This window comes from Ursus maritimus (genome assembly GCF_017311325.1).
Source record: "Ursus maritimus isolate PB19 chromosome X unlocalized genomic scaffold, ASM1731132v1 scaffold_X1, whole genome shotgun sequence".
Taxonomy (NCBI): Eukaryota; Metazoa; Chordata; class Mammalia; order Carnivora; family Ursidae; genus Ursus; species Ursus maritimus.
Window position 1 is genome coordinate 87,912,432 of NW_024423319.1, and position 25,549 is coordinate 87,937,980.

The window sequence follows — 25,549 nt, forward strand, 5'->3', positions numbered from 1 at the left end:
ATACATACATACATACATACATTCATACATAAAAGTGCTCAAGGTAAATTTCGTGTAGAGCAGGGCTGAGTGCTGCAAGACTGATTAAAAGAACATACTCCCGTGAAACAAAGCAGTGGGTCACGTTATGTCAAGTAGGATGAACTGCAGGTTACGTGTATCGCCTAGGACATAGAACAAAAAACTAGTGTAGACTCACCCCACTTCCGCATAACCACAGAATGTAGATGTGTCAGACATTTCTGAGGCCTAGTTCAGATCCTCTTGCTGTCCTCTGTTTCTTTTTGTTTTTTTCTCCGCTGTTGTGGTGATGGGAAGTTTGATGACGGCTACCTTCCTCTGGTCCCCATCAGAGTGCCTCCCCTCCCAACTGAACCTGATGCTTCTTTCCTTGGTACTCTGCCCCGCACCTTCACCCTGGCCGGCACAAACCGGAAGTGTAGGCTGGTTCACATCCCTTGGTGTAAACCTTTGACCAATGGGATCCAAGAACCAGTGGATAAATCTTTATCCGCACACTGTCCCCAGTGGAGTCCTTGAGTGCTTTTTATAGCGGTATTTTCTTGGGAGTCAAGTGTCACAAATCTAGAATTCTGTTGCACTTAACCACAGTGGGCTTAACAGCACCGATTTATGTTTGTTCTACATCAGCTGTCCCACTCTGTTCCTCTCCTGCTTCCTGGAACAGTATCCTGATCAAATACAAGCATACGAGCTTCAGGAGACTTAGGCTCTGCTCTCTGCCGAACCCACATTACAAATGTAAGTACCTTGTACTAGATCAGTTTGGAACTTGTACTTCTATCCTAAAAATTATATTTAAAACTTTGTTTTCACATTTAAACACTTACGACATTTTATTTTTTATTTTTTTTTAAGATTTTATTTATTTATGTGACAGAGAGACAGCCAGCGAGAGAGGGAACACAGGCAGGGGGAGTGGGAGAGGAAGAAGCAGGCTCCCAGCGGAAGAGCCCGATGCGGGGCTCGATCCCGGAAAGCCGGGATCACGCCCTGAGCCGAAGGCAGACGCTCAACGACTGCGCTACCCAGGCGCCCCAGTAAACACTTACGACATTTTAAAACATACTACCGTGTGGGAGAAATCTTAATTAACATACAACTACAAATCTTAAATACCGTACAAATCTTAAGTAAATACAATTGGTGGAACATCGTCATATGTGGAGAAGACATTTTGAAAAGGGACAACAGAGGGGATGCAAAGCCAGCGTGCTGCCAGTGCTAAGAAAAGCTAAGTAACCACAAATAAAACAATTACTTAATTTTTTTTTTAATTTTTAAGTAGGCTCCACACCCAGTGTGGGGCTTGAACTCATGGCCCTGAGATCGAGAGTCACTCTCTACCAGATGAGCCAGGCAGGTGCCCCCAAACCAATTACTTGTTTTTAACAGCTTTATTGAGGTATAATTGACATACCACAAACTGCAGATATTTAAAGAATGCTATTTGTAATTTTCGACATATGTAGATATGCATGAGACCATAACCACAATCAAAATAATAAACATCTCCATCACTCTCAAAAGGTTTCTTGTGTCACTTTGGAAGAGCTCCCCCATCGCCCTCAGCTCTAGCCTCCCTTCCCTGGGAAACTTATGATCTATTATCTGTCATTATAGATTAAATTCCGTTTTCTAGAATTTTATATAAATGAAGCATACAATATATATACTCTTTTTTGGGTCCAGCTTCTTTACTCAGCATAACTACTTTAGAGTCCTTTACATTGCAGTGTGCATCAATAGGTCATTTCCTTTTATTGCTGCGTAGTATCCTGTTGAATAACTACATCATGATTTGTTTATTCCCTCACCAGCTGATGGTGGGTACTGGGTTATTCACACTTGAAGGCTGTGTTCTGAAAAGGTGCTGTGGACTACCTGTACAACTATTTGTATGGATGTACACTTCTTTCTCTCTTGGGTGATTACTAGGGTGGAATGGCTGGGTCATATGTCATAGATGTGCATTTCACATTTTAAGAAACTGCCAAAATGTTTTCCAATGTGATTTTACCATTTTACGTTCCCACCAGAAGCGTATGAGTATTCCAGTTCCTCCAAATCCTTGCCAGCACTTGGTATGGTTTATCTTTTCAATTCGAGCCATTCGAATTATAGTAGTATCTCATTGCAGTTTTAATTTGCCCTTCCCTAATGACTGATGAAGTTGAGCGTCTTCTCATGTGCTTGTTTATTGTCACCTATTTTAAGAAGAGTTTGTGAAGAATTGGTGTTATTTCTTCGTAACATGTTAGAATTCTCCAGTGAAGCCATCTAGGCCTGAGGATTTCTTATTTATTTATTTATTTATTTATTTATTTATTTATTTATTTAGAGAATGGGGAAAGGGGCAGAGGCTGAGGGAGAGAGAATCCACGATCTCACGACCCTGAGATCATGACCTGAGTTGAAATCAAGAGTCAATTGCTCAACCGACTGAGCCACACTCCACTATATATCTAATTTTTATTTATTTATAAGATTTTATTTACTTATTTGAGAGAGAGAGATTGAGAGAGAGAGAGAGAGAGCACAAGCAGGGAAGGGGAAGAGACAGAGGCATAGAGAGAAGCAAACTCCCCGCTGAGCAGGGAGCCCAACATGGGGCTCCGTCCCAGGACACCGGGATCATGACCTGAGCTGAAGGTAGATGGTTAACTGACTGAGCCACCCAGGGGCCCCTACGTATTTAATTTTTAAAATAGACAGATAACCATTAAGATTATCTATTTCTTCTTGACAGAGCTTTGGTAGTTCGTGTCTTTCAAAAAAAATTTGTCCGTTTCATCTGTTATCAAATCGATTGGCATAAAGTGATTTGTCGTACACCATTTTTATCCTTTTTATATCCATAGAATCTGTAGTGATGTCGTCTCTCCTTCCTGATGTTGGTAATTTGTGTTCTTTCTCTCTCTCTCTGCTGATAAGTCTGACAAGAGTTCTATCAATGTTACTGATTTTCTCCAAGAACCAACTTATGGTTTTATAATTTTTTTCTATTGTTTTTATCCTGTCTAGTCCGTTCATTTCTGCTCTAAATTTTCTTTTTTATTTTTACTTTCCTCAGTCATTTTTTTAGTTTCGTTTTTCCCCCAAATTCTTATTTAAATTCCAGTTAGTTAACATTCCTGGTAATACTGGTTTCAGGTGTACAGTTTCGTGATTCAGTACTTCCATACAATACCCAGTGCTCATCACAAGTGCGCTCCTTAAATCCATCACCTATTTCATTCATCCCCCCCACCTCCCTTCCCTGGTAACCATCAGTTTGTTCTCTATAGTTAAGAGCCTGTTTCTTTGTTCGTCTCTTTTTTCCTTTGTTCATTTGTTTCTTAAATTCCACATGAGTGAAATCACATGGTATTTGTCTTTCTCTGACTGACTTACTTCGCTTAGCGTCATACTCTAAAAATATGGAAACCCTTTAGGAATCTGTGTGCCATCCCTGTGCACGGGCCGTGCTGATCTTCTCTGTATCATTTCAATTTTAGTATCTGTGCGGTCAAAGTGGGCACTCTTTTTCCAGTTTCTTAAGGTTGAAACTGAGGTCATTGATTTGAGACCTTTCTCCCTTCCTAATATAGGTGTTTAGTGCCTTTTCTTTAAATATTGTCTAGTGACATCTCACAAAAAGTTGCATTTTAATTTTTATGTGGTTCAAAATGCTTTTTAACTTCTCTTTGTATTTCTTTCTTTTTTTAAAGATTTTATTTATTTATTCGACATAGATAGAGACAGCCAGCGAGAGAGGGAACACACAAGGGGAGTGGGAGAGGAAGAAGCAGGCTCATAGCGGACGAGCCTAATGTGGGGCTCGATCCCATAACGCCAGGACCACGCCCTGAGCCGAAGGCAGACGCTTAACCGCTGTGCCACCCAGGTGCCCCCCTTTGTATTTCTTTTTTGACCCACGAGTTTTTTAGAAGTGGACTATTTCGTTTCTAAATAGTTGGGGATTATCTGGAGATTTTCCTATGATTAATTTCTAATTTAATTCCATCGTAGTCAGACAACATGCTTTGTAGGTCTGAACACTTTAAATTTATTGAGAGAACTGATTTCGGGCCCAGCATATGCTCACCTTGGTAAATGTTCCATGTGCCCTTGACAAAAATTGTTGTCTTTGGGTGGCGTGTTCTATCTAAACATCAGTCTGGTCACTTTGGTTGCATCGTTGTTAGGCTTTCTTCTATCTTAGTGATTTTCTGTCTACTTGTTCTATCAGTTATTGAGAGGGGGATATTGAAATCTTTTACTGTATTGGTGGATTTATCTAGCTCTTCTTGACATTCTATCAGTTTTGTTTCACGTATTTTGAAACTCTGTTATTAGGTGCATAAATATTTTAGATTTTTATGTACTCTTGATAAAGTGATCCTTTATCATTGTGAAATGGTGTTCTTTATCCATGGCACTATTCTTTGTTCTGAAATCTACTTTGTCTGATATTAATATTGCCACTAAAGCTTTCTTCTTTTTTTTAGATTTATTTATTTATTTGACACAGAGAGAGAGAGAGAGAGAGCACAAGCAGGGGGAGCAGGAGTGGGAGAAGCAGGCTCCCCGCTGAGCACGGATCCCGGTGCAGGGCTCGATCCCAAGACCCTGGGATCATGACCTGAGCCGAAGGCAGGCACTTAACCCACTGAGCCACCCAGATGCCCCTAAAGCTTTCTTCTTATTGGTGTTAGGATGATACATGTTTTTCTATCCTTTGAAACGCATATTTGATGTGTTTTCTTATAGGCAGCATATAATCAAATTGAACTTTTTATTTTTTTGATTTTTATGTATTTATTCATTTTTATGTAAATTCAAATAATTAACATATATTATTGGTTTCAGAGGTAGAGGTCCATGATTCATCAGTCTTATATGATACCCAGGGCTCATTACATAAAAATACGGAACACTTCACAATTTGAGTGTCATCTCTGCACAGGGGCCATGCTAATCTTCTCTGTATTGTTTCAATTTTAGTACGTGTGCTGCCAAAGCAAGCACCAAATCTTTCTTTTTAAATCAAATCTGATATCTTGACCTTTTAATTGGGGGATTGAGACTATTTACACTTCATATGATTATTGGTACAGTTAGCTTTAAATTTATCTACTTGCTATTTGATTTCTATTTGTTCTACCTGGTCTGTGCTCTCCTGTTCCTCTTTTTCTGCCTTCTTTTTTTGGATTAGTTGAATATTTTTGATTCCATTTTCTCTGCTGAGTTGGCTTAACTCTTTGTTTTCTTTTTTTTTTTAAGATTTTATTTATTTATTCGACAGAGATAGAGACAGCCAGCGAGAGAGGGAACACAAGCAGGGGGAGTGGGAGAGGAAGAAGCAAGCTTATAGCGGAGGAGCCCGATGTGGGGCTCGATCCCAGAACGCCGGGATCATGCCCTGAGCCGAAGGCAGATGCTCAACCGCTGTGCCACCCAGGCGCCCCGACTCTTTGTTTTCTTATTTTAGTGGTTGCTTTATAGTATACAACTTTAACTTATCACAATTTACCTTAAAATGATATGATACCACTTCACATATAGTGTAAGAACTTAACAATAGTATATTTCTTGCCTCCCAACTTCTGTATCGTCGTCATACATTTTACTTTTACATGGGTTATAAACACCAAACTACATTGTTATTATTTTAAACAGTCCATCGTGACTTAAAAATCATTAAATGACAAGATAGATATAATTTACCCATGTAGTTACAATTTACAGGTCTCTTTATATAGATTTCTTTTTTTTTTTTTGAGAGAGAGAGAGTTCTCTCCTCCCAATTTTTTTTTTTTACAGTTTTATTTATCTAAGTAATCTCTACACCCAATGTGGGGCTCGAACTCACAACCCCAAGATCAAGAGTCACATGCTGTACCCACTGAACCAGTCAGGAGCCCCTCTTTATATAGATTTCTATTGCCATCTGGTATGATTTACCTTCTGCTAGAATGACTTCCTTTAACATTTCTTACAGTGCATGCGTCCTGGTGATAAATTCTCACAGCCTTTACATCTGAAGGATTTTTATTTTGCCTTCATTTTTTGAAAGATATTTTCACTGGATATGGAATTCTAAATTGACCTTTTTTACGTCTAGTAAAATATCGCTTCATTGTCTTCTCAGTTGGTTGTTTCCCACAAGAAATTGGCTATCATGTTTAGTTTTGCTCCTCTGTATGGAACCCATTTTTTTTCCTCACCGTTTTTAAGATTTGCTCATTATCGTTGTTTTTGTAAACTTATTGTAATGTGCTTTGCAGTAGTTGCTTTTTATCTTTCTTGTATTCGGGGTGTGCTAAGTTTCTTGAATCTCTGGGTCTATATTTTTCAAAGAATTTGGATTTGGAGGCCATTATTTTTTCGAATGTTCTTTATTTCCCCGCTTCCACTACATGCAGATTAGCACACTTGCTGTTGCTCGCAACTCCTGGGTGCTCTGTTTACTTTTTAAAATTATTTTATCTCTGTGTGTTTTATTTTGTATAGTTCCTTTTGCCATGTCTCTGAGTTCGTGAATAGTTCTTCTACAGTAACTGATCTGCCATTAATCTTATCCAGCGTATTTTGCATCTCTGACATCGCAGTTCTTATTTCTAGAATTTTGATTTGGTCTTCTGTTACAGCTTCCATATCTCTACTTAACTTTTTGAACATATGAAAGACAAGTTATCTTTTTTATTGTTTTTAAGATTTTATTTATTTATTTGTCAGAGAGAGAAAATACAAGCAGGGGGAGCAGCAGGCAGAGGGAGAGGGAGAAGCAGGCTCCCCGCTGAGCAAGGAGCCTGATGTGGGGACTCAATCCCAGGACCCTGGGATCATGACCTGAGCCGGAGGCAGATGGTTAACCGACTGAGCCACCCAGGTGCCCCGAAAGACGGTTATAATAACAGTTTTAATGTCATTGCTTATTTATTCTAATCCGTTTACCTGTTCTGGGTCAGTTTTGATTGTGTGATTATTTTTGTCATTATAAGTCATGTTTTCCTGCTTTTTTGCAAGCCTGGTAATTTTTTATTAAATGCCCGATATTCTGAGTTTTGCTTTTAAATGTACTAGCTGGGACTGGAAGAGTGTTGTCTAGTACTGATTATCCCTTACTTCTATGGTAAAACCCTTCTGTGTACTATGACTGATGCTTCATGAATCATGGGGTTTTCCAGTCTAGCTGCTGGGATTACTCCCAACTCACTATGAGCACCAGGCACTGTTACTTATAATCCTTTTGGGTGGTTCTTTCCCCAGCCTTAGGATTTTTCACACTTGCGGCACCGATCAGTGCTCTGCTAAATACTCGAGTGATCCCCCTGCAAATCACCCAAGTCCTCTCTGTGTGAGGCTATCTCTTCTCTGATACTGTCTGGCAAACTCTAGCCATGTCCTTCTTTCCAGACTCTCATGCACCTCTCTTTAACTCGGGGAGTCCTTCTGGCTCTGCCTCAGTTCCCCTTCTCTGCACTTCAGCCTGTGAATTCTTCCAAATCAGTAAACTAGGCTATTCATTGGGCCTACTTCATTTGTTTTTAATTTCTCAGGAAACACTGTCTTTTGCCACATGATACGCCATGTCTTAAAAATCATTGTTTCTTAGGTTTTGTCCAATCTGGGGTTGTTTTTGTTGGGTAGTTAATCTGGAGCCTATTACTCCATTTTGGCTGGAATTGGAGTTCCTGCCATTTGTTGCTAGCACATTGATTGTTTGCCTGTCAGAAAGGGATGGGTTGAGCATTTTACATCTCTACATGTTGGTATTTAACTGTGTTTCTGTCAAATAAATAAATAAAACCTTAAAAAAAAAAAGAAATTGGTGAGCTGCTTTTGGTTGACATTTAACCTATTTTTTTTTTCTCATTTAAATAATGGGAGCTGAGAGGCACCTGGGTGGCTCAGTCGGTTAAGCACCTGCCTTCGGCTCAGGCCATGATCTCAGGGTCCTGGGATGGAGCCCCATTTTGGGCTCCCTGCTTGGCAGGGAGTCTGCTTCTCTCTCTGTGACTTTCCTCTGCTCGGGCTCTTTTCCTCTCTCTCAAATAAATAGGTAAAATCTTTAAAAAAAAAAAATGGGAACTAGGTTTCCAGTTAGCATTTTTATGTAGTACGTCTTATTTTCTGTAATAGATTATTGATGTTAACTAGGAAATGCCTATAAATGTTAGACTTTTAGGCTTAGGCTTTTTTCTCACACAAAAATTCTCCTGGAAGTAGCCTGTCTAGAGCTGTCATGGCAGCTCCACGAAGTTTTCAGAGACAAGTGCCTTCTGTCTTTCTCTCCTTAATGCATGAATTTCATCTCCCTCAGAGTTACCAGATGGAACATTAGTCATCAAGTCCACATTCTAACTCCTCCTAGCTAAGTCAGCCCTCTTTTAACAGATTTTTCTAGGGGCCTATCCCTTGCTTTTCTCTTACTGTGATGGGTAGGCCAACCATATCGTCAAGAAACCGCTTACAAATGTAGTTTTTTCAGTGGCGCCTGGCTGGGTCAGTCTGTAGAGCATGTGACTCGTGATCTCAGGGCCGTGAGTTTGAGCCCCATGCTGGGTACAGAGATTACTTAAAACATAAATATAATAAATAAATACATACATAAATAAACAAAGCAAATGTAGTCTTTTCATTAGGCATCTTGTTGCCCTGAATAAAACCAGAGTTCTGTTGTTAAGCCATAAAGAAAAAAGGGGCACAGAGAAGCTATTAGGAGTGCTACACATTTGACAATGCACATTAATGACAGGCTAGGTATTGTGAATACATTTTGAACATGGACATGACATAAGGTTTAAAGAAGATTTTTCTGGAAGTGTAGGGCAATGGACTGTAGAATGGGAGAGGCTAGTGACAGTCTCCTATTTGGTCTCTCCATGGCAATAATCCAGGAAGGCAGTACTGAAGACCAGCAATGGAAAAAATAAAGGAAACACTCTAAAATACTTATCTAAGGAAGAAACCTTAGAAAGTACTTGGTGGTAGATGGGTTGTAAAGGGCATGTACAGAAAAGGGAGTGTGTCGCAAAGAAAGAAAATTATGAAAGGAGTGTCGGAAAACTCACGGAAGCCACTAATCTGTACATCTGGCAAGTTCAGCCCTGCCCAGGCCTTGACACAATGATATCTGCATAATGCACTGAAGACTTCTATTGGCAGTAGGGGTGTTGAAATAGTTTGGCACTAACACATCTGGGGTCTGCAGTGATCTCAGATGGGCAGAGTACAGCTTGATATGCAGACTAACCCCCATCAAAGACGGCCAGCTCACTGACATCATGAATGTCCAAGCCTTTGCTTCCATGTCCCCGCAGGAGTTCCCTCTAGGACAAAGAGCTAACCCTAAACCCCAGTCCTGAAGTCCTTAGAGCCTGCCAGCTTCTGTACCCAAAGCCAGTTCTATCTTTTGCCATATCAAAGATAGAACAGGAAAATAATAAACATGCTGTAATAAAAGAGTAAATAATCTGGCATCAGACAAGTGAGGACAGAATTATTGTTCAATATTTTCTTAGTTGGGTGACCCTGGGCAGTTACTCTTTGTCTCTGAGCCACATTTACTGATCTGAACAAGGAGAATTATTATCATACCTGCCCTATGTAATTGTTTGTGAGCCTTAGTTGTGTTTGTCAAAGAACATGGCGGTTGGAGAGCTCAGGCTCTGGCGTTGGCGCAGTCCATTTACTTGATGTGTCAATTTTGAAGTCACCCCGTTGGGTCTTGGTTTCCTTATTTGTCCTTTTACAGAGCTGCAAAACCAGTTTCTGGCATAAAGTGTCTGCTCAATAAATATTTGTTTAAAAAACTTCTGTTGGATCTATAGAACGAAGGTTTCATTTAGATGAGCATTTTCCAAAGTATGTGTCACGAGATGCCGATAATTGATAATGCATGTTGTAAATGCTTGTGCTTGAGATGATGCAACAGGAAAACCCAAGAAGATAGTGTCATCGATGACACTCACGAAGTCACCATACCTATTTCTTTTCTAGTTCCGAATTTAATGTTATCTGAAATAAAAACAAACCCCCTGTATTTGATAAGCTTTTCTTTTTTTTTTTTTAAAGATTTATTTATTTATTTATTTATTCGACAGAGAGAGACAGCCAGTGAGAGAGGGAACACAAGCAGGGGGAGTGGGAGAGGAAGAAGCAGGCCCACAGAGGAAAAGCCTGATGTGGGGCTCGATCCCACAACGCCGGGATCACGCCCTGAGCCGAAGGCAGACGCTTAACCGCTGTGCCACCCAGGCGCCCCTTGATAAGCTATTCTTATTTGGGTGTCTGTTATTGCAGCCAAACTGAATTCTTGACTGATCCAAACAATTAATATTTACCCAATAGTATTTTATAGAAAAAGCCACTATTCCCCCTCAACCCCTCTCATTCACTTCTTTCCATTTTCAGTCAGTTCATCAGTGAAAATATCCCCAGACATTTATTATGTGTGTTGTGTGCTAGGCACCACACAGAAGTACAAATCCCAGTTCTTGCCACTGCAGTCTATTTGAATATCAGTGGACATTGACTTAGCTAAATCGTAATTAGATATTAGTTGATAGCCCTAAATTGGGCAGCAATTTTTCTAAAGGCAGGGACTCATCAACCTGTGGGCTTGTCCTTGCCCCTGATGTGGAGTATAATGGGAGCATGAGACATGCTTGCTCCACAGATGGTTTAATTTGTACACCTTGTAGCCCAGTTGCTCAACCAATTGGCTTCCTTATTGAAATGACAGCTAATTTAAAAGAATAAATGGCTATTTAATAGAATGGAAAACCATTAAACTCAGAACCTTCTAATAAAGACTGATTCTTATGTAAGTCTTATGAAGTGTTAATTGCTGGCTCCTGAGAAAGGGGAAGAATGAATGAAAAATTGCTTGTTACCTCAGTGAACTCGGACTCCACTCTGAATAATACTGACAGTTCTAATAATAATAAAATGCTGACAGTTCTAATAATAATAAAAATGGTGCTGCTGCTCCTTTATTTTTCAGCAGGACTTTGTGGTTTAGAAACTGTGTAAATTCAGAGAAGTAATTGAGTATAAAGGAAAGAGAATAGGCTGTGGATTCTGTTAGATCTGGGTTCACATCCAACCTCTACTGTATGTGTTCTCAATTCCATCACCTGAAAAATGGGAATAATAATACATATTATCAATGTTAGGGACTAAATTTAAGAGCCCCCTAAAAAATTGAAGGCAAGGAAAATAAAATCATGTCTGAGAACTAACCTTAACCATCAATATCATGACTCATTGCCCAGTAGCCCTAAAAATACAAAATGGCTGTAAGACCAGGTAGCAAAGGCAATCAGAGTAGGAGCTGCAGTTAGCCAGAGAAACATAGTGGAACATGACAAACACAGTTGTCCAAATATTGGGAAGTAGATTGCAGTAGATTGAAAGCTCCTCGCATCTATGGAACATAAGAACTAGGAAGATCGGTAGGGGAAGAAAGGGATAAAGAAAGGGGGGGTAATCAGAAGGGGGAATGAAGCATGAGAGACTATGGGCTCTGAGAAACAAACTGAGGGCCTCAGAGGGGAGGGGGGTGGGGGAATGGGATAGGCTGGTGATGGGTAGTAAGGAGGGCACATATTGCATGGTGCACTGGGTGTTACACGCAACTAATGAATCATCGAACTTTACATCAAAACCCAGGGAGGTACTGTATGGTGACTAACATAATATAATAAAAATATTATTATGAAAAAAAAAGAAGAAAGCTCCTCCCATCAAGAGGTAGAGTCTACTCCTCCACCCTTGAACCTGGATTTATCCACATGACTTGCTTTGGCCAATGGGTCATTGGCAAATACAGCACAAGCAGAGGTTTGAATAGTGCTTACATAGTGAGGCTTGCCTTCTCTTGCTGCTGATAACTCTTTTCGCATGATGTGAACAAGCCTGGGCTAACCTTCTGGAGGATGAGAGCCTACCTGTAGAGAGGCCTCAGCTGTTCCCAACTCAGCCATCACAACTGAGGCCCTAGACATACGAGTGAGGCCATCCTAGACCATCTAGCCCCAAACAAGTTGCCAGCTCAGGAGAACCGCAGAACCACAGCTAACCCACAGAATTATGGAAAATAATCATTTTTGTTTTAAGTCACCAAGTTTTGGGGTAGTTTGTTATGCAGCATTAGACACCAGAGACTTCTTGGCTTTCAGTGTTCCAGTCCCAGGGGTGAGGTCATCCCCTCCGTATGGAATTATACGGATGTATCAGGCAATTTTTTTTTCTTTTTTTTTATTTTCACATTTTATTTTTATTATTTTTTTATAATGATTTTTTATTATATTATGTTAGTCAATTTTACATCGACAACATCAATGACTCCATTCTCCTGACTTCCCTTGCTCTGAGACCATACTCACCAACAAATGTCTACTCATGGTCTGGCCTGCCACATAGTTTGCCTACAGTGGGCGATGGACTGACCACGTGAAACCCAAGGATTCCTAGCCCCTGGCTTCTGACCAAGGTTTGGCTTAAGAAGCAGATATTCTGTGTGTCTAAACATTCACTCTCCATTCTTCTCTACCCTGCTCTTTACTCCAGAAAGCTGATCTGCATAGATTGCCTGAAGGAACAGTCTTGCCTTGTGGCTTCTTACTGGGATTCACCAATGGGAAGTTCTACCTGGAGACTGGAGAGAAAGAGACTGATTTCAGAGGATTGATTGATCCTTACAGTCCCGCCCTGTAAGGTTGGTTTGGGTAAGCTGAGTCCCTGGACTGAAGATTGTAGCTCCTGTTAAGATGATCCTTTCTCTGCAACTCTCTCTCTTTGAAACCAGTCCTTCCCCTCATCTTTTCAGGCCTGGAGATAAAAACAGAGCAATTTTTACGAGGCTCCAGTTCAGCGCTATCCTCTGTGGTTTCCTTACTCCTGCCTACACTTTTGTAAATAACTCTTTTATTAAACCCTTCCCCAATTATCCTGTTTTCAGCATGCCATCTGTCTCCTGTTGAGCCCCTGACTGATACATATGCTAAGCATGTGGGTTTGAGTATCTGGTTTGTCTGATGGTGATTTCTCCTTGGCTTATGATTTACCCCTGAGACATGGCTCCGCATTCACTGAGCCAATATAGTCCAGTTTTTAGGCCCGTGAGCCCGAAAGTCAGGCTGAAATTCACAAAGGTAACAAATTCCTCTAGGAACCAGCCAGCTGGCCTTTTCCTTCTGGAGTGGAGAACAAGAACTGTACTTTTCTGTATTTCTTTAGGATTAGATAAACTACATGCAAATTGCTTTGTACCTGCCATCTTATAAATTCTCAGTGTGTTAAGAATTGCTGTTGTTTTGTTTAATGTTCCTTTGACAGTACAGTATGGTCTTTACCAATTAAATGATGCGTAATATTTTTCTTGGACTCCTTTGTTGGATGCTTTTGTAAATGTGGCATGTTGAGATTATGGGGGCTGGGATGGAAAAAAAAAAAAAAGAGAACGTAGGCGAAGAATGATTTACACATGGTGCCCAAAGCCTCTAAAGCCTTATGACAAGCCACCAAGTGGAAAGTATTTTGATTTAGTGATCGTCACGTGAACATGTTCAATGAGTCAAACGCGGAGCAAAAAATGGCATTCTAAGTAAAACAAATAGTTTTGCCAGTTCATTATAAGTAAGCATTCATGGAGCACTCGATTCGCTTGTACCGGGAAGGGTTGATACAAGACAGTCAGGGGGATGGCGGGTGGATCCCACTCTGGGACATGGCATGGGAGCAAGACGTGTCCGTTCCCTTATTACTTACTAAGAAGTAAGGAGAGTCAAGTAAAAAGACTCTCCAGCATTCGCTCGTCTTCAGGAAAAGCCAGCATCCCAGGTGCCAAGTAGGGAGGCCAAGTAAAGAGGGCCCTGGTAATGTCACTCAAATCTCTTCCCATTATGGGTTCAGACTAGCCTCAACATTGTCGGGTCCTGCCTCTATTTCTCTCCAGGAAGCGAATACTCCCTTACTCGCCTACACACATGCACACGGCCCCCCAGCAGGTGTAGAGGGCCATTCAAAATTAATCTTCATCATTTTTATTCTCTACAAATGTCATTCTTCTCTGATGGTTGTTTTTACTTAGAGTTGCTTGTTTATTTTAGATGATTTGTTTGGGGGCTCAATTTCATGTCGTTATCATTCAAAATAGGAGGTGACCTCGGAGGAGCACTAAGGCAGCTCAGGAAAAGGCAGCCAAGGAGCCATCACGCATGGGCACAGAGCCAGCAGAGATTGGACGAAAACGCGAGTATGATTTGCATAGGGCCACAAGGCCAACATTGATCGGAAGTGTTCCTGTGGAATGGCCAGTGGACAGGACATAGAAACAGACAGTAAATCATAAGGTGGAGGTGACGTTCAAGACGGAGTGTGAGCCTGGGGGCAGTAAATAAAGGAATGGCATCTCAAGGTCATAAGAACCTTAACAGCCAGGGAGATGTAGCATAGAAACTTGACTCATAAATTCTGAGACAAGACATAACTACGTGAAGTTGAAATCAGGTGGGCAGCAGGTCAAAAATAAATTTAGAGGAAGCTAATTTAGATGTGCAGTTAAAAATTTTAGCAATAATGGTCATTTTTTAAAAAATCAGCAGATTACTTCCTAGTTGGAAATGTCTAAAAATCGTGTGAAGAGTTGACTGGAGGCTGTGTTAACTGGGGCCGGAGAAAATATGAAAAAAATTATCAGATTCATATAGACTTATCCAGCTTATCTCACTTTTTAAGAAAGAAAGAATTTATTTATTTGTTTATTTATTTGAGGGGGAGAGAGAGCTCGAGCGAGCAAGAGAACACGAAGCGGGGCGGAAGGAAGACACAGAGGGAGAAGCAGACTCCCCGCTGAGTAGGGAGCCTGATGCAGGGGTTGACGGGGGGGCTCAGTGCGGGACTCCAGGGTGATGACCTGAGCCAAAGGCAGCGGCTTCACTGACTGAGCCACCCAGGCGCCCCCGGCTTGTATCACGTCATCAGCGGCCTACCAGAAGAACCTTTGTTTGGGGAATAGGAAGATAAGGGGATTCAGCCCCCAGTAGATAAAATAACCTTAGCTAGCTATCTTGGGTGTCTCTTGAGCCTGAAAAGTATGAGCTCACTCTAGAGTTTAGGTTCACAATTAAGTGAAGGGAATCCCCCCCCCCCCATCTGTCTTTTCTGGACCTTAGTAACAACACGATGGTTCAGCCATTTAAAGAGCAGGCTCCTTTTCAACTTTAAAAATACGGGCTGTTGTTCTCTCTCTGGCATTCTGAGCTGCAGCCCCGAAGCTCTGGATGGGCCAAATGCTGACTTGGGGAAAAGGAAAGACAGCCCAGGGCCTGATCTCCCAGGAGCAGAAAGCCCTGCAGAGTAGGAAGGCCTTTGTCATCTTTGTCCTGGGTAATCTGACGAAACCTACTTGAATCAGAAAGCACTGGAGGCCCCTGAAAAACTCTGGACTCTTACGTGAACAATAATCCTAGCACCAAAAAAAAAAAAAAAAAAAGGGAAGAAGGAAAAAAGTAGGAAGGAAGAAAATGAGGCTGCTTTTTATTTTTATTTTTTTTGTCTGCTGAGAATGTCTAAGCTTTCAGTAATGAAATTTGGATCCTTTCTCACTAAATGAGGTTCTGACTTCTGGCACAAGGCCTGCGCAGAAATACCGTATCATTAATAATGCCTTGAGGGGAAATGTGCTTTGAGGTGTTTTGTTATTTTTTTAATCAATTAATGTGGCTTTTAAATTATTCTTTATTTATGCCCGCATCGTTACAGACTGATTTTAGGGGGAATGCTGTAGACATATTTAATAATATAAGATTTTAAAAAAACAATGAAGAAGAGGCAAATAGGAAAATCAGGATAAAGGAAAAATTCAAGTAGTTAATAGAAGACAGAGCCAGGGGTAATATTGATATCCAAACTGTGCGTTCTAAGTCCTCATCGTTCCACTGAGAACCTGAGATGTCAGGGACAAAACCAGGTACATGATTTATGGTGTCCGTAAGACAAAAAAATCAAAACAATCAATCCTAATGCACAGGAGGGCCGGAGCGCCGTGTCTCCCTTGGGTCCTCGTAAATAGGAGCATATGAACAACTTCCTCGACAGCGTCCCTACAGTAAATACAGAAACCAGGTTGTAGGGCAGTTTCTTACACTTCCCTTGGTGCCACCTTCTAAGCCTTATCCAGGAAGAGCAATCCAACGTGGGAATCTACACACCTCTCTGATGTTCAGGTTTGCCCCGGCGAATCTACTAGCGCGCCCCAAAACTGGGTGGACGCGATGCCCATCCCTTATTCAACCAACCACCCACAAGTATTTGATTTTTCGTCCGAGCTTGAGAGAAGCGCTGAGTTCAGGCTGATGCCCTGGACAAAAGGCTGGAGAGGAACTGCTCTGTATTGCCAGCTTTGCCAATCTAGGGAAATAAGGATGATTCCTTTTTTTTTTTTTTTTAAGATTTTATTTTTTTACTTGAGAGAGAAAGAGAGCAGGAGCCAGGGGGAGAGGCAGAGGGAGAGCGAGAAGCGGACTCCTTGCTGAGCAGGGAGCCTGATGTGGGGCTCGATCCCAGGACCCCAGGGTTATGACCTGAGCCAAAGGCAGATGCCTCACCGACTGCGCCATCAGGCGCCCCCAAAATAAGGATGATTTCTTGTGAATGTTGAGGAGATCCAAGTCCTGGGGCTGTTGCCCTTCATGCATGTAAGAAGCTGCCCTCTTCAGTCGCTCCAGAACGAGCCTGGACTCTAGAGCTGTCTGGGGGTGGGGTCCCAGTTCCAGGACTGTCTAGTTTCTACCGCCCCTCGGCTTATGCAACTCTAAGAGTCACTTTAGGAGAAGAATACAAAATCAGCTGCAATAGTGGACTTTTACTTAGAATAAGAAAACACCAAAAAATCGCAACTTTTAGAAAAATCTGTCAGGTATTACAAGAATCTGTAAACATTAATGTTGTTTGTGAATTAACTGCCTGACCCACCTCAACACTAGAGCTTTCCTAATTTGGGGCCACGAATTGCTGGATCTTCTATAAAAATTGTTTTCTATATAGAGACTGGAAAGATCACTCAGTCTTCCTTCTAGTATGAATGATGGACATTTGTTTCTTCTTATTGACAGTTGAGGAAAAGAACCCATTATGGATAGTGGCATGCACATTTTTAGAATTATTTTTAATTTTAGGGAAACCTCTGTCAAATTCTGGTGACAGATACGCAGTGATATTTAGAATAATTTTTCACAGATCACTTTCAGGCTCCTTACATTTGTCTTCCCTCCACTAACCTATCTACATACTTCTGTGGTTTTTTAAAAGTTTTATTTAAACTCTAGTTAGTTAACTCTCTATACTTCTGGTTCCAGGCCCCGCGGGGCAGGTGCATATCACAATATGGCCCTGTACCTTCATGTTATAGTATGAGATGAGTCAGCACCTTGGGAAGTAGGGTAATTCTATCAGGATGGCTAGCACCTGCTTAACTCTGCAAGGACATGACCGCAAGATGCTGGGATATATCCCACTAAATGATTCTAGTAGGGTCGAATGATGGCAACCCAAAGATATCAGATCTGAATCTCTGGAACACGCAGCTGTCACCTTATAAACAAAAAGAGCTTTGGGGATACAATTAAGAATCCTGAAGCTCTTAAGGACAAAGAGATTATTCTGGAATATCCAAGTGGAGCCTAAATACTGTCACAGACACCCTTATAAGAGGCAGGCAAAGGGAGATCACACACATAGAGGAGAAGGCCAAGGAATGACGTGGCCATGAGCCAAAGAACACCAAGCAATGTTAGCAGCCTCCAGAAGCTAGAAGAGGCCAAAACATGGATAGTCTTCCAGAGCCTCCCAAGGGAGCCCTGCTGACACCTGAATTTTGGACATCTGGCCTCCAGAACTAGAAGAGAAGACATTTCTGTTTTAAGCCACGGAGTTTGTGATATTTTGTTGCACTAACCCTAGGGAACGAATAAAGATTCCTAGTTCCCCTTCCTTGTAGCCAGATCCCACAAAGGGCCACAGCTTTTCCACAGCCACTTTATGTTAGGGGCAATGTGAAAGAGGGGACGTGGGAGAGGAAGGAGACAGTTATCCTCCCCGACTGCAGTCGAAATATTTACTGGTGTGAATTGTAGAAAATCACATGACAGTGTGAGCCTATCACTTACGCCCCTCCCATGACCTTAGAAGGGACCCAGGCAATTGAGGCCCATTAGCTTCAAGGTCAGCCTTTCTCTGCCTCAAGGCAGCCATGATGGTTGTGTTGAGGAAGGTCTAAAAGGAAGCTCTTCCACCTCTGTGGCAAGGAAGAACCAATTTGGGAAAAAAACCACAGGATTTCAGAGCGTGAGTACAATGGACACCAGTTTATGGTGGGGGGTGGGGGTGACAGAGGACACAGAAGGAATAGAACAAGCATGATAATCGCATTTTTAACAAATGCTACATGGCTTCTGTCCCTGCTTTTTCACTAGTAGAGGTGGGAAAGTGTAAGCGGTTTTCTTGTCCCTGATTCCCAAAGAGGCCCCAATCTCCCCTTTTCCCCTAACAATTGCACTTCTGGTATTTAAATTTTAGCCAAATGTTCTATAATTATTTCTTAATATATCTCTTCCCTCCCCCAAGGTTGTGAGCTCTGTGTGAAAAAGAACCATGCCTGATTTACTTTTGTAAATCGGTTAAGTTTTAAAAAAATTATAAGAGAGCAGGAAAACCTGGGGAAGGAGCCTACACTGCAGACTCAAACCACTCCGGCTTTTATCTACATGTCCTCTTTTCTCTACTACCCTGGCAGTAGAATCTTTATCAAGTCTAAGGAAGGAGAACCGACCTTCTCAGAGTGTGTTATCACCAGTCTACTGTTTGTGGCATAAATATTGATTTTTATTACTCAAAACACAGGCTGTTGGGATTTAAAACCCATTCTTCCAACCCACTGTTCGTGCTAGGAGTTTGAACCATCTATTTTGAAATCTCCCACAAATCTCCACCCCAGCTGAGAGTGTATTCTGTTGCTATGCTGTGTCCTTCCTTTGCTAATTCAGTGAGTCCTGGCTGCCCAAGGAAATGAGGTGAGAGAGGGACCATGGGGCAAAGGTATTTACAAAGGATGGAAAACATATCAGTTAGTAGTCAAATATCACCCCACGACAGTTGTGTCTATATCAGATCCTCTGTCCCACAGCCTCATGGGTCTGGCTGGTAGGAAATGCCATCGTAGCCATATTTTGGAAGTTCATGCCAAAGTCCACGTGGTTTGTGATCGTGACTGTTGCTCTTCACAAATATTCCAGGTTTTTCTCCTTCCAGTGCACTTGGCAGGACTTACTTTCTTCCCACTTAAACTTAGTTCAGCCCATTGGGCTTGCATTGGTCAGTGAAGTGTGAGTGGGTATAATGTACACCTTCAAGAAAGGAGCTCTAAGAGCCATAGTGTGATTCACTGCTTTCTTTTCTGAGGAGTGAGGCGACAGAGCAGAGCTCTCAGCGGACCCTCAGTGGACTCAAAGCACTAGTGAGAGATCAGACTTGTATTGGTTAAGCCACCGCAATTTTGCATTTGTTTGGTAAGGTAGTATAAACAGCTAACCTCTCAGGATTATTGCAAACGGGAGAACATAGCTCTCCCGCCAAAGAGCGATAGCCTCAAAGTCCCTTCATTTAAGTCAAAAGAAAGATGTCTAGGAAAGAAGTGTGTGTGTGGCTACTGACACCTACACAGAACTGGAATGGAATAGATAAAAAGCTAATGTTTCGAGGGAGCCCTACTGATGAAGAAATCATGGTCCTGGCTAAAGAAAGTCTGTGACATGGGGCGCCTGGGTGGCACAGCGGTTAAGCGTCTGCCTTCGGCTCAGGGCATGATCCCGGCATTATGGGATCGAGCCCCACATCAGGCTCTTCCGCTATGAGCCTGCTTCTCCCTCTCCCACTGCCCCTGCTTGTGTTCCCTCTCTCACTGGCTGCCTCTCTCTCTGTCAAATAAATAAATAAAATCTTAAAAAAAAAAAAAGAAAGTCTGTGACAGTTTGGCATGACTGAGCAAAAGTAGATTGAGGAAGAGGCTTAGCCCCCAAGGAGAACATTCTCACCCTCCTTTGTACATGACACCAAGGTGAATGACTACGAGGTAAGAAATAGAACTGGGGCTGAATAATTAAGCATTCTCCATTCCCTTGACAGAGGACCCTTCTAATGTCTGTCCAGTAGAATTGCTACAGACGAATGTCCTCCATTTTTTCGATTTGAAAATAGAAGTGTTACTGTCATTAGTCTGCCTCTGTTGTGAATGTTTAATTATGTGGGGATACTTTTAGGTGTTAGTTCATGTCTCTGGATCAAGAGAGGTTCCATCTAGACCTGACGTAGTCATCACTGCATATCACTCTTAGATGTAGAGACTACCATGCATGACCCAGAGTCGTTGGACTTTGAACTTGATGCCAAGACTAAAGGGGACTTTGGATTGCCTCCTTTGAGTTTAGTATGAGTGTTTCCTGTGTAAGAGTAGGAAAGTAAACTGCACACTCAGTGATCAGAAAGGCAGGCTGTTAAAAGTGTTAGGACTGTTCATGATAGTCCACTCTCTTTCCTTCCGGACACATGGTAGGATTGCATTTCTACCTGCGTGAATTTAGGTGCAGCCATCTGACTTACCTTGGCCAGTGAGAAGTGAGCTGAAATGATGTGTACCACTCTTGGAGAAAGCTCTCTGAGAACCACTGCATGCTTTGCAATGTTTTTAGCGAGTGTTCACTCTCTTCGTCTGTGTCCCAGAGTATGGATGTCAGCAGGATGGAACCGAGTTCCTGGTCAACCATGAAGGCTGTGAGCAGTATATAAACCTCTTTCATTTGAAGTCACTGAGATTCAAGAATTCCTTGTTTCCTCAGTAAACTTTGCCTGTCCTGACTCACAGAAGTTCTTACAGGATATTCTGACAGGGCCCTGTAGTCCTAGCTGATGCTTATTGTCCAAGCCTGAAAGTGGCCCAAAGATCTATATCTGAACTGTCAAGTTCATGTCTCTTAGCCTTCAGTCCTCTGGCCGCCTCTTGGCACTTCACAGTAAAAGAGTCATAGACATTTATCAAACTACATGGGATACCTTCCATAAATAAGCCCTCTCTGGTCTTGGGGAAAATTGTCCTCCCAGACACCCATCTCCTCGTGTGCTCATCTCTGTCTCTCAGGACCCAGAATTTCTAAAACAAAAACCTGGGTGGGGAGGCTTTCTCCATGCCTCAAAAACTAGCTCTAGCTCTGCAGTACACAAGCCAATGGCAGTCTTATCAACAAAGAGTTCTGAACTCAGAAACCAAAACTTGGACTGTCCTTTCGAATTTATGGTAGGGGTGAGACTATCACACACTTTTCACGGCAATAGGAAGAGGTTATTCTGATACACATCATTGAGAAAACAAGGGATTCAACTCAAGAATTCAGACTCAGTGGGAAACTGGACTTGCTCCTCTGTAAGAACATAATATAAATGTTTTTAAATCAAAGGTCATTCTGAGAGTAGACAGAGGAAAAGCAGAAAGAACGAGCATTTTGGGGATCCTCCTACGTGCCAGGTGCTTCACCACATTCAACTCTCTCAATAGCCCCATGAGGGACACACTATCATGTTCTCAATGAAGACACTAGGATTCAGGGAATTGAAGTCCCTTGCCTAAGGTCACAGAGAAAGTAAGTGGAAGTCCAACCGGATGTCTCTAACTGCAAAGAGTTCACAGTTGTAGTCTTCCTTCTCAACCTGTGGCCATTTCCAAATGAAGTTGTCAGAGAGAAAATATTTACCATGGTAGGATAAGAGAAACATGACGCAGAATTAAATAAATTATTTTTTTCTTATGAGCAAAACTGATATTTTTTAACATTGTAATATTTAATCTGTTATAAAATCTCCCCATTAAACTACCACTTAAATTGTCACTATATTTATATCCTCTATTTAGGATATCCTGCACTATTAACCTTTTGGATGTAAATACAATCAATACCATCATTTTTAAGACATCAGACATAAAGAATACTTGAGAAGGTCCTTACAGTTGTAGTCTAGGAAATGGGTCACGCCCCTTGTTGGCTATTACATTTGGAGCGTGCTCTTGTGTCCACGTAGCTTTCACCTAAAGGAAAGCTGGGGAGAGCAATTTCACAAAATTTTATGTTTTTTTCCTAAGATTTATTTATTTATTTTAAAGAGAGAGAGCACAGGGGGGAGGGGCAGAGGGAGAGGGTGAAAGAGAAACCCAAGCAGACTCCGTGCTGAGCGTGGCGCCTGATGCGGGGCTCGATTTCATAACCCTGAAATCACACCTGAGCTGAAACCAAGAATCGGATGGTTACCTGATTGCCCCACCCAGGCGCCCCACAATTTCATGGAACTTTACAATTTATAATAGAACATTTCTTGGCTATGACAGTGTTTGATGTGTACAGAGCTTAGCAAAAAGCATGACACTAAATACGAGTTTAACTAAATTAAGGGAACAACGTGGGCTTTTGAGTCATGACTAGGATTCAAAGCTGGGCGGAGTCTCCTGTCCCTCATTAGAGGTCAGGTCACTTGTCCATATTGAGACAGAGCTTCCTCATCTATAAAATGGAGTGTTCCTTTCCCAGAAAGATAAATTTCATGCTGTTGTAGCAAAGGGAACCTCTAATGCTTCCAAAGTCTATGGCAGGTGTCTTTGTCTGAAGCTTGTGCCAGATTGGTGTTCAATGTTGGTTCTAAAGAACATGGAAGGACCTGCCCATAAATCCACCTCAATACGGCCAGGGAGTTTGGCTTAAATTTCACCACAGACAATCATTTCTTCCCTAGAAGAAATTATAAAAGGGGCAGGAATCCTTTGAAACAGATGCCCAGTATAAGGGTGAAACTTCCTCTTTCCATGCATCTGCTCTGCTCCTACCCCATAATTAAAGATGGGAGGATGACATCTGCTTAGATATGTGAAAAATAGAAATCTCACACGCAAAAGCCTGAAGCCACTCAGGGTCAGAGTTGCTGCTGTGTAATATTGTTCTGTTCCATAGACCCTTTCACCCTGCTCTTCCCCACTAAGTATAACTATAAACCCTGGAAATTATGAAAGAGACAACAAAAGAAGTTTGAAAGACTACGTAAGAAGATGAACTCTCTTGAGACCCCGGGACTAAAGAACAGCCCAGCAGCAGAGTGTCTTACGTGCTCCCACCAATGGAAGAAGACAACTCAGACCCAGCCCTTCCCTGCCCCTGACTCAGCAACACAAGCAGTCCAGGTAGGTTCATTCCTCCCTCCCAGTTGAATGGGAGTCCATCTGACAACATCAGGCAAGACATCACCCACAGGAGGGACCAGTGCAGAGCCTCACCAACAATAAGCATCCAGAAGAAGTGCTCCCCATCTCGGTGGTGCCATGGACTCCCCTACCCCACCGAGAGATAATGGGGCCAGGTGGGTAGAACCAGCAAAAGGGTGCTCCATGATGGCAAGAGGCCCCATTCAGGAAGCTTCTTTGTCCTCCTGGGCCTGAAACTCTCTTCTCTCACCCAGAGGGACCCTGCAATTGTGCTCTCAGGCATTTATTCTAGAGAAATGGAAACATGTTCTCACAACAACCTGTACACAAATGTCAAGAGTAGTTTTAATTGTTGATAAGCAAAGACTGGAGTTAGCCTAGATACCCTTCAACAGGATGGCTAAGTGACCATGGTACATATTGATATGCTCAGCAGTAGAAAGAAATGAACTATTGATACATACAACGATTTGGATGAATCTCTGGAACCATGCTGGGTGAAAAAGGCAGCCCTGAAAGGTTACATACTGCGTGATCTCATTACTATAACATTTTTGAAATGGCAAAATTTTAGAATGGAGGTCAGATTAGTTGTAGCCAGGGAGTCAGGATAGGGAAGGAGCTGGACATGTTATAAAGGAGAACACAAAGTATCTTTGTGTTGATGGAACTGTTTGTTCTGGGTCTTGACCGTGGTGGTGGATACACAAACCTAGACATGATAAAACTGAATAGAACTATAAGTGTGCACCTACACCCTTTTCCATTCCCGCTTAAACTCATGGAAACTTGTCACATTGTCCTCCTCCCAGAAGGCTATAAAATCAGGCCTCAGAGTCTGGCACAAACTATTGCCCCATGATTTATACCCACTGTATTGTACTGACTTCCACTGTCTTCCACAACCAGCCAGAGGCAGTAGAGGCCTTGCCACTATACAGGCCTTTGTGGGCCCCAAGTTCCCTTGCCCAAATAGCTCCGGAGGTCGCCAAGGAGCTCACAGCCAATGGAAGGAAAAGACCCATATGCAATGAATTCGAGTAACTTGATGTAAACCCTATAAAGGAGGGAATAATCTTTGAGAAGAGGTCTACAGGAGAGAGGAGGGGAATGAGCCGTGCATTCACTCAGATGTGGAATGTGCCTGAAATTACAAGTTTCACCTTATGCAAAGGAAATCTCAGTTTCCACATCTGTAAAATGGGGATGATAAGAGCACCTGCCGTCCTCATGGAGTTGCTGAGAGAATGAAATGGGACATGGTATGCTAAGTAGGGGGTTGCACTAGTGTGGACTGTGGTCTCTCAACGTTCCTATGTTGAAGCCCTGACCCTTGGTGTGACTATGTTTGGAGACAGGGCCTTTTCGGAGGTGATTAAGGTTGCAGGAGGTGATAAGGGCAGGGCCCTAATTGAATAGGACTGATATCTTTCTTACAAGGGGAAGAGATGCCAGGGATGTGCGCACACAGAGGGAAGACCAGGTGAGGACACAGTGAGAATGTGCTCATCTCAGGAGAAACCAAACTGCTAATACCTTGGTCTTGAACTTCCCAACTCCAGAACCGTGAGAAATAAATGGCTGCTGTTTAAGTCCCACCCATGCCTCCCGCCAGTCTGTGGTATTTTGTAATGGTGGCCTGAGGTAGTGAGTGCACCATCAGACACAGAGTTACGGGCTCCATGATTAGGAGCTGTAATAATGCTGTTTATTGCTAGAATTCATGTAAGCAAATTTACAGGCTCTGTGGCAAAAGATGTGGTTCCTGCATTCTTAGAGGCCCAAGAGGTCTCCCTTGGTAGGGATGGGGCTGTGGTCAAAAGGGAAGAGCATAAGGTCAGAGTGGATACCAAGAAGACCCCAAAAGAGGGAGAATGAGCAAAGTGAACTCTGGGTGCGGGATTTTTCTGACATGGACCCACACAAAGAGTAGATGACCATAGAGCAACAGCAGGAGTTTGGCGGCAAGACAGCCAAGGGGTGAGGCAGCCTCTAGTGGCAGGGGGAGTCATCCAGGGAAGGCAGCGTTGGGGTGGAATTCTGAGACCATAGCCAATCTGGGGCTTCCTATACAACAGCCATGAACAGAAGGACAAAAATGGAAGCCTGAGTCAAAATTCCTAGAGAAGGCTGAGAATCGATACTTGGAAGAACAAGTCTCGATGTCAAGTCCAAATTGCTGGGGCAGGGGAAAAACATGAGAGACAGGGGCAAGGGTCCACCGCAGGGAGAGATTGGAGA

The 25,549-nt window shown here is 42.3% G+C and overlaps 1 long non-coding RNA gene and 2 other non-coding genes across 3 annotated transcripts in view; 1 reads left to right on the forward strand and 2 right to left on the reverse strand.

The window, feature by feature from the left end:
* Positions 1-13,488, forward strand: part of LOC103679206 — a 31,111-nt gene extending 17,623 nt beyond the window's left edge. Inside the window, exons 2-3 of the long non-coding RNA XR_572868.2 lie at positions 652-762; positions 12,583-13,488. This is a non-coding gene — a long non-coding RNA (uncharacterized LOC103679206). The remainder of the gene's footprint in view (positions 1-651; positions 763-12,582) is intronic.
* Positions 3,435-3,542, reverse strand: LOC121103784. Its single transcript, XR_005836060.1, has one exon. It is a non-coding gene; the product is annotated as a U6 spliceosomal RNA (small nuclear RNA).
* LOC121103931 lies at positions 4,926-5,031 on the reverse strand. Its single transcript, XR_005836221.1, has one exon. It is a non-coding gene; the product is annotated as a U6 spliceosomal RNA (small nuclear RNA).
* Positions 13,489-25,549: the final 12,061 nt, after the last annotated feature.